The sequence below is a fragment of the Propithecus coquereli genome, unplaced genomic scaffold, assembly GCF_000956105.1.
Source record: "Propithecus coquereli isolate 6110/MARCELLA unplaced genomic scaffold, Pcoq_1.0 Scaffold111, whole genome shotgun sequence".
Lineage (NCBI taxonomy): Eukaryota > Metazoa > Chordata > Mammalia > Primates > Indriidae > Propithecus > Propithecus coquereli.
This window is the reverse complement of record NW_012135081.1, coordinates 4,117,880-4,123,994: the sequence shown is the minus strand read 5'-3', so window position 1 is coordinate 4,123,994 and position 6,115 is coordinate 4,117,880. Positions and strand designations below refer to the sequence as shown.

At 46.6% G+C, this 6,115-nt stretch overlaps 1 protein-coding gene and 1 pseudogene across 1 annotated transcript in view; both read right to left on the bottom strand.

Annotated features, from left to right (window-relative positions):
• The window catches only part of SP1 (Sp1 transcription factor), a 42,707-nt gene extending 40,014 nt beyond the window's left edge, over nucleotides 1–2,693 (bottom strand). The window contains exon 1 of the mRNA XM_012653919.1: nucleotides 2,660–2,693. The gene's annotated coding sequence lies outside the window, so the exon portion shown is untranslated. The remainder of the gene's footprint in view (nucleotides 1–2,659) is intronic.
• A 2,109-nt stretch (nucleotides 2,694–4,802) lies between these two features.
• On the bottom strand, nucleotides 4,803–5,539 carry LOC105816109 (annotated as a pseudogene).
• Between the last annotated feature and the right edge of the window lie 576 nt (nucleotides 5,540–6,115).

The window sequence follows — 6,115 nt, the reverse complement described above, 5'->3', positions numbered from 1 at the left end:
GAGACTCTGCCTCAAAAAAAAAAAAAAAAGAATTGACTTCTATGAAGTCTTTCCTGCCCCCCCCCCAGGTATTGAATACTCTGATCACTATGTTCCTTTTATGTACCTCCATTAGAGATCTCTGTCTGGTCTCCCCCAGTTAGATTACTAAGCAACTCGAGGACAGGGATGATGCCTTTTCGCTGTGGGTTTTTTTTTAATTTTTTTTTTCTTAAAAGACAGGATCTCACCAGGCTGTGAGAGTGAGACCCTGTCTCTACTTAAAAAAAAAAAAGACAGGATCTCACTGTGTTGCCCACTCTGGATGTGAATGCCTGGGCTCCAGCAATCCTCCCACCTCAGCCTCCGAAGTAACTGGGACTACAGGCACGTGTACCACTGTACTGAGCGGTACCTTTTCACTTTGTGTTCTCAGAGCCTAGCCTGGCATATAGTTTTTTCTTTTCTTTTCTTTTTTTTTTTTTTTGAGACAGAGTCTCACTCTGTTGCTGGGGCTAGAGTGCAGTAGCATCATCGTGGCTCACTGCAATCTCAAACTCCTGGGCTCAAGCGATCCTCCTGCCTTAGCCTCCCAAGTAGCTGGGACTACAGGCACATGCCACCATGCCTGGCTAATTTTTCTATTTTTTGTAGAGATAGGGTCTCACTCTTGCTCAGGTTGGTCTCCAACTCCTGACCTCAAGCAATCCTCTGGCCTTGACCTCCCATAGTGCTAGGATCATAGGCATGAGCTACCATACCTGGCCTCTCCTTTTTTAAAAAAAACTTTTCAGAGACGGGGATCTCATTATGTTCTTAGGCTGGCCTTGAACCTCTGGGTACAAGTGATCCTCCCACTGTAGCTGGTACTACTACAGGCCTATACCACCTCACTCAGCTAAAACCCACTTTTTACACCATTATTGTAACCTTCCCTTTCAATAGGCTGTCAACTACAGCTAAATACAAAACTAACTGAAATTTCTTTTACCTGTCCTATCTACTCTAGGATAGAAGAAAAGAAAAAGTAAGAGAGAGTCCTTCAACCAAGTAATAAAGTCTCATCGGTCTTCTAAACCTTTACTTTCTAGTTCTCTGAACAAGAAAACGAGCCTAGGTTTTCCACATCACAAGTTTGTGATAAGCAAGCTAAGATCAATCAGTGCAGTGGTGACTACAGAAGCTGGATGGAACATGTCACACATCCCTCAGTCTTCTAAGAGCCCTGGAAAGGCAAGAAACTAATCCAAAAGAGAACTGAAACAAGCTGGGCTTCTCTCTGTTTGGGAAGCCCAGAACTTCTTGTGAGAAATCAGGACTGGCTGCTGATGTTCTTTATGATTATTACCAGTATTTAAAATGACTCATTCTGTACCTTTGCTGTGTCTTTGTTTCCTTATCTGAGAATTACTGTGACTCATCCCTGCTGAGGTAGTACCTAGTACTAGGAAGGCACTCATTCAGTCCTGTAACCAGTTGGTGGCTCTGATGGTCTTAAAGGCCCTGGAGGAGGAAAGAAAGGCTGGGGGTGGGGGGAAATGAGTTTTTTGTGTGAGGCTTGGGAACCTTGGTCAAGAACACAATTTAATTATTGTTGGAGCTGAACTCTGGCTCAACTTTCTTGAATATTCTCTCTTCTGATGAGGGTTCATGAAGCCAGCCCTAACTGTAAGCCTAGCTGATGGTCTCTGGAACTGGAAGACCCTTTGCTAAATAAAAGCAACAGTAATTTGAGGCACAGTGGGGAAGAGGAAGAGAAATTGCTGAGACTCAAGTTCCACAACCCATCTGCATTCTTGAGAACCACAGAAGGCAGGCTTAAGGAACTAACTGGGAGGGTCAGAGACTGGCTTAGACCCCAAACAGATCACACAGAGAGCTTTTCTGAACATTTAAATCTAACCCCTAGGGACTCCAGTTTGGAACAAAAACATAATTAAAACATTTCCCTTCCCCAAATACTCAAACCTCTCAGGCTCCTCAGGGAGCCTAAGCTGGCCACACCCACAGGGCGTGCTGAACGCTAAATGTCAATTTACACTCACCAGTCACCCCCACACACCCAGACCCCTGCAGCCCAAGGGTGACTGGGGTCCTGCCTGGCAGCTCAGCATTCGAGAAAAAAAAGTGAAGCAGTTTCCCTTTCTCCTTCCTCTCCTGGGACAAGTAGCCCTGAGTCCCCTCCAGTGTCCAGAGTTGAGGAGAGAGTGACACCACCCCCAGTCTCCCATGCCTAGAAAAGGAGAATGATAGGTCTGCCAAAAAGGACCTGTCCTCCCTGGGCGTCCAAGGAAGAGGGTAAGAGAAAGGGAAGGGAGGAGACGGGAAGGGAGAGGAGGAGAGCGGAGCGGGCTTGGCGCTGGCTCTGTTTCCCCCTCCCACGAAACTGGGGCCACCCTGGGGGCGGGCGGAGGGCTGGGCTGGGGGAGGAGAGAGCTGGAGTCGTAAACAAACCCGCTTGGGCCACGAGGTGCCCAGAGGAATGGGGTGGGGTTTGCCGGCCTCTCGGGCCCAGCCCGGAGCTGGATGACCGGTGTGGACTGGGCTGGGGCCTCTCCACCCCCAGTTTCCGGCTAGGGGTGGGCCATGTGTCTCTCCCCAACCGCAAACCCCTCCTTCCTCCTTTGCCCTCCCTCCCCCGAGCCCCAGAAGCCAGCAGAAGTTCGCTCAGGCCTGATACCTGACTTCTCAGCGCTTCTCCCGGAAGTTTTCGCTGCCCGCAGGGAGAAAAAGTGGCCGAGTGGGTGGTTCATGTGGGGGAAAGGCCCTGGAACACCATGTTAATTCCTTCTTGGGGTGGCCCAGGCGATGGTGGAGAGAGAGAGAGAGAGGTGAGAGAGGACTGGAGAGTCACAGACTTTGTCTCCGGAGGGCTTCCCCGCCCTCTGCCTCAGGTGCCCTGCTTGGAGTGGTCACATTCTCCAGCGATCACGTTCACCGCTCCTGCCTTCGCGCTGCCGCCCCTCCCCCGCCGCCGGAGGTGATCAGAGGCCCTGAACAAAGGTCCCTGCGAGTCTTCCAGGAAGAATTTCTCTTAAATCACTCACAAAAAGACTAATAACTAACACTCGTAGCTATTATATTATCCCCTTTTTGAGATTAGGAGAAGTGTGCCCAACTAAAAGCAAGTTAGTCAGGACTCCCTTACTCCCAATTCTGCTTCTTTGGTATTTCCCAAAGCGTGGTGCGCTTACTAGTGTAATTTGAAATTTCTGTATGTGTCCTCTTAATGACTTTCAGAAAGAAATTAAATTACTTGTTAAACCTATTATTTAACAGATTATTATTAGAATGAAGAAAAATAATAGTGTACTATGGAGCACGTGGAACCTGATTATGGTAAAAATTATGAGGGTGGAATGCAAATGATTGAAATCTGGAGAACTACACTGTACCATACTAGTTTCACCATCTTACATGCAGCTGTTTCTAAGGAAGGATGAAGAAGAAGGGGAATTCTTCAGTGAGGGAGCTAGTCTAGATGATCCTCAAAGTTCCTTCCAGCACTGACATTCCAAAGTTTAAGATCACAAAGTATTTTAAGGCTGACACAGTGGCTCACACCTGTCATCCTAGCACTCTGGGAAGCTGAGGCAGGAGGATCGCTTGAGCTCAGAAGATCGAGACCAGCCTGAACAAGAAGGAGATCTGCTAAAAATAGAAAAATTAGCAGGTTGTCCATGGCATGGACTTGTAGTCCTAGGTACTTGTGCGGCTAAGAGGATCGCTTGAGCCCAGGAGTTTGAGGTTGCTGTGAGCTATGATGACACCACTGCACTCTACCCAGGGCAACAGAGCAAGACTCTGTCTCAAAAAAAGTATGTTGAGGCAGGAACTAGAAGCCAGAGAACATGAAAAACTCAGCAAATGGAGTCAGGAGTTTTCTCTGAGCCATACCACCACCAGACCCACAACCGAAAAGGAAGGTTCCTCCCACTCCTCACAAGTGGGAAATGAGGATGTGGCAAACAGGTCTTAGAATGGTCCCACCCCAATCCTGGGAAGTTTTGCCTGGTTAGTCTCATTTCTCATTCCTGCAGGGTACACACAACAAGATTGAAGGGAGGCTCCCCTTTTGCCACCCTACACCACTGCCTATGTAGTATTTTTGTTGCTAGAACTCCCTGCTTAATCCTGCCCAAGGACTGAGACAGTCCAAGCTGCCCACATCAAGCTCTCTTAGCTGATGCTTCTCTGAATGCTTCCCTCCTCATCTGAATCAGACAACCAGATATTGTGTGTCCCTGATGTGATGCAATACGAAGAACACTGCATCACCTAATAAATATTCTTTCTAAAAATATTGAACCTGAATCCAGGCAAGGCTTTAGATCTAATATCCAGTTTGCAGAAAATATGGGGGCTTAGAGGAACGAGGTAAATGCAAACACAAAGAAGCAAATCAGAAAAATCCAAAAGGTAAGACATTCTGCAGGGCAACTGCCTCTTTCTTCAACAAGTCAATGGTATGGAAAAAGAGGAGGAAGGACTGTTCTGACTTAAAACATGTCAGAGGCAAAACAATCAAATGCAATGTGATCCTATTTTTTTGTTGTTGTTTTCTTATTTTGTTTTGTTTTTAGAGACAGGATCTCACTCTGTCGCCCAGACTGGTGTGCAGGGTTGCAATCACAGCCCGCTGCAGCCTCAAATTCCTAGGCTCAAGCGATCCTCCTGCCTCAGCTCCCTGAGTAGCTGAGACTGACTACAGGTGCATGCCACCATGCCCAGCTAATTTTTTTATTTTTTATTTTTTAAGTATAATTTCCATTTTATTTTTTTCCAACGGATAGTTTTTCTTCAGTCCTCAAGGACTCAACTCGTTACATAGGCTTTGGTGGAGGTCTTGGGGCAGCACCCGCAGGTCTAAATCGGGGTGGGGGAGTTCGGTCTTTGTGGGCTTCCGGAGAACGATTCTTGACTACCTTGCTGTGAATGGCACGACTCACAGTAATGTAGCTTCACGTACAGCTTGGGAAGCACATAGGCATCAAAGACACTTGCTTCATTTGAGTTTTGGTTTTTTTTTTTTTTTTTTGATATCACCACAGTGGGAGAAGACACTTGCTTCAGAAATGTCCCTGACAGCCATGGCCTCCACTATGTTCTGAATGACGAACTTCTTTATGGCCTTGTCTTTTTTTTTGAGACAATCTCACTCTCTTGCCTGGGCTAGAGTGCTGTGGCATTAGCCTAGCTCACAGCAACCTCAAACTCCTGGGCTCAAGCTATCCTGCTGCCTCAGCCTCCCAGGTAGCTGGGACCACAGGCATGTGCCACCATGCCCAGCTAATTTTTTCTATTTTTAGTTGTTTGGCTAATTTCTTTGTATTTTTAGTAGAGACGGGGTCTCGCTCTTGCTCAGGCTGGTCTTGAACTCCTGAGCTCAAGCAGTCTTCCCGCCTCAGCCTCCCGGAGTGCTAGGATTACAGGCCTGAGCCACCACGCCCCGCCTGGCCTTGTCTTTAGGTACGCCTCGGGCACAGTTCATGCAGCGAATAGGCTGCATGTAGCCATGGCCCTTTTTGGAACAACCGTTGTTCGTTCTTTTCTTTGTCATCTTGGAAGCAAGAACGCGAAAGAGCTGATTTTTTCATTTTTTGGAGAGATGGGGTTTCCCCATGTTACCCAGTCTGGTCTCCAATGCCTAGGCTTAAGTGATCCTCCCACCTCAGCCTCCCAAAGTGCTGGGTTCACAGGCCTGAGCCACAGCATCCAACTGTGATCCTGTCTTGAACAAGCCAACTGTAAAAAGACATTTTGGGTACAGTTAGGAAAATTTGAATATGGACTGGGTATTAGATTATATTAAGGAATGATTGTTAATTTGGGGGCATAATAATTGTATGGGATTATATTAAAAATGTTTTTCTTAGCAATGCATAATTTTTATTCTTTTTCTTTTTCTCCCACAGCCTCCCGAGTAGCTGGGACTAAAAGTATGCACCACCATGCCTGACGGATGCATATTGAAATATTTAAGATTTTAATGTTATAATGTCTGTAAATTATCTTAAAATAATTTTTAAAATAATAACTCGCATAAATATGGAAAATATTAATAATTAAGTCCAAGGCCGGGCATCATGGTGCTCACCTGTAGTCCCAGCTACTCCGGAGGCTGAGGCAGAAGGAT